This window comes from Epargyreus clarus, unplaced genomic scaffold (assembly GCF_041222505.1).
Source record: "Epargyreus clarus isolate Ecla_fem2 unplaced genomic scaffold, WU_Ecla_fem_2.2 ptg000026l, whole genome shotgun sequence".
Classification (NCBI taxonomy): domain Eukaryota; kingdom Metazoa; phylum Arthropoda; class Insecta; order Lepidoptera; family Hesperiidae; genus Epargyreus; species Epargyreus clarus.
In genome coordinates, this window is record NW_027332233.1 from 10,972,273 (window position 1) to 10,975,354 (window position 3,082).

Here is a 3,082-nt window from a genome sequence, read left to right on the forward strand (position 1 = left end):
TGAAGAGTAAGCTAGAACGCCTCGGAAAAGTATGTCTCCCTTACCACACCCTTCAAAACGGAGCACTGCAGTGCCTAACATTGCTGTTATTAGGCAGACATAGGTGTGGCGGTGATGCCGCCGGAGTCGAACCACAAAGGGTTCTACCACCTTCAAAACTACCTAACCTTAGAGGTATAACAACAACGACATTAAAAATTGACAACACCCTTTTCCGTAACATCAAACTTTAGATGACGAAATACATAATAACTTCAAGCTTACATCTAAAATCCAAAAATAAAATGAGGGTTTTTTACTCAGGGGTTACTCAGCTCTCACTAACGTGCTTAACCTAAAAAAATATCTTGTAAAATATTCATCATCATTTACTTAATCATATTTTAATAAGATGTATTTCAGTGAACGAGATTTCTCACACGACACTTCACGTGAGTCGTCTCGTAAGAGATCACTAGAAGGAATTATCACGGATTACACGTACCTATATGTAGGAAAAACTGTCACCTTACCTGCTGTAAACATGTAATAAGATTTAACTTTGCCTGCTAGAAACAGTGATATATCTATGTCCATTCAATGTTACGATTAAAAGATTTTTTACAAAGCAAGAGTAGTGTTTTAATGTTAATATTTAATTTGATAAAATTCGTAGGCAACTGTTTTTAAGGGTGATTTTACTAAATAAAATTATAGCGCCAATGCCATAGCGGCGTAAGGCGGTTAACTTTAAAAATATATGTTATCTGTATAATCTTTATTATCTGTGTTGAGTGATTTCAACCAGGAATATCATCAATCACACTTTACAAAACAAAACATGAGAATAGAAATGGTACAATTTAAAAAATCGTGTTTTATGTTTTGTAATTGCAAATAAATTAGCAAAAAACACGGATAATTCAAAATGAAATGAAAAGAAAATTATTTCAGCATTACAACATCTAATAATAAAATACTGTCGTTCTTGACAAATTGTAATGGTTAATGATACAAACGCAAGCAAAACCGCGGCTAGATCTAAGATCGATTAAGGATAAATAAATATTTATTTGCATAAGCTGCTAACGATACTCTATAAATCAAAAGTAATCTATTATTGTATCAATGATGTAATATCGTGTGATTGCAAATGCATTTTCCTTATCAGTATCTCAATGCCGGGGTCGCTTGGCGCGTCGGCGCTTGTTTTTCTACTGTTTTAAACAACAAAACATTTTTAGAGAAAACAAATGTGAGGACAAAAACAAATTTGTGTCACAATGTAAAGAAGAAATACGTTAATGTTATCTAACTTTACAGTGGTTGGTTACTTACAGCAAAAATGTTAAAATGGGAAGACAAAAACAGATGTGTGTAAATACGATTAATGTAAGATTGTAAAGAAGGAGGAAGAAGGATCTTAACGTTACCTATGTTTTCACTGTTTGTGAAGCTAATACATTCACATGAAACAGAAGTGAGGATAAAAACAAATACGTGTAAGTTAGACAAGTGTATGATATAACCTCAATTTTATGTAACTTTTCACTGGTAGCGAAGCGAAAAAAATATTAATTTTCATAATTTTCAGCTGCACCTAAAGTAAGTGGTAGAGCAGAAAACTAGATTTATTCTTAATACTTTCCAGGAATAATTCTTAAAACATATGTTGAGCAAATATTAACCTAATTATTACGGACGACAACGGCCTAAGAATTTAAATGTAAATGTTGATTAATGTAACTTGTGTATGTAATTAAGACTATGTAAATAAGACATTTTATTGCAATAGATATAAGTCCTACGTAATAAGAATAGATATGTAAGAGTAGGATAGCAATAGAGTGTAAGCATAGAATTGTAAGAGTAAGACAGGCTATGTTAGAAAGGGACGGCAATAGGACGCGGTTGCTGACTGAGCCTGCGCCTGTTGCGGTACCCAAAATAAGTACTTAAGCTCGCCTTTTTGTATGGAAAAGTGTGTACGCCTCGGAATAAAAACAAGAAGAAAAGAACTGAAGATTCAAGTTGGAGTTTTATTTGAAAACCCATAATCTACATTGGTCCTTCGAGAAGCCGGATTTAAAGAAGACTCAAGATGAATACGCCGATCGCAATGAACACAAGGGGTCGTGTTCGCTCCGAATCGGGGTACAGCGAGTCAGAAGCAGCCCCGGGCGCTAAGGGTGCGCCAGGGCCATCGCTACACCGAATTTATGAAGATTCTCCGCAGTCGCCGTCGACGGTCGCAGGAAATTCCCAAGAAAAAAGGATGGAGCACTCTCCGCCAGAAGGGGCGAGAGAGACAGCACCAGCGACGTCAACGCGGACGTCCGTCATGGGGCCACCTGCACGACCAGCTAGCACGCCACCAAGGCGTGAAACTTCATCGCCGGTGCGGAGACCTACATCGCCGGCACACACCGCTCGCAGTAACACTTCAAAGCGAAGCATCGACGCACGTATGAAGATGGCACAATACGAAGCGGAGAAAGAACTCGCGGCTATAGAAGAGAAGCGGCTACTTATGAAAGAAAAGCTAATCAAATCGAGATTAGCCGCCGAAATGACTGCAATCGAAGCCGAATCTGAATATGCGGCGAGCTCATGCAACGAGAGGGTACAAGACTGGGTGGATAGAAGCATGGAACAACCAACGGCGACGAAATACAGGGAAGAACCGGAAGAGGTTCGCCCTCCCGTTAGTAAGCAACGGGGGGAGAACGCGAAATTCCAAGGCATTCAACGGCTAGCCGACACCTTAGAAAAACTAGTCGCCTCAAGACCGTTGCCTCGCCAAACAGCGGAACTACCTATATTCACGGGAGCCGTCGCCGAGTGGCTACCGTATAAGGCCGCCATGGAAGATTCTACAAGACTCTTTAAGTTCTCTCCAACGGAAAATCTCCTTCGACTGCGAAACAGCCTGCGAGGGGAAGCGAGAGAAACCGTGCTGTCACAGCTATTCACCGCATCTAACCCAGATATCATCATGCGCACATTAGAGATGAAATATGGAAGACCGGAATTCATAATAGATCGGGCCATGGAAGAGCTCAAAAAGATCCCGAAATTAGGGAGCGCGAGCACCGATCTGTAT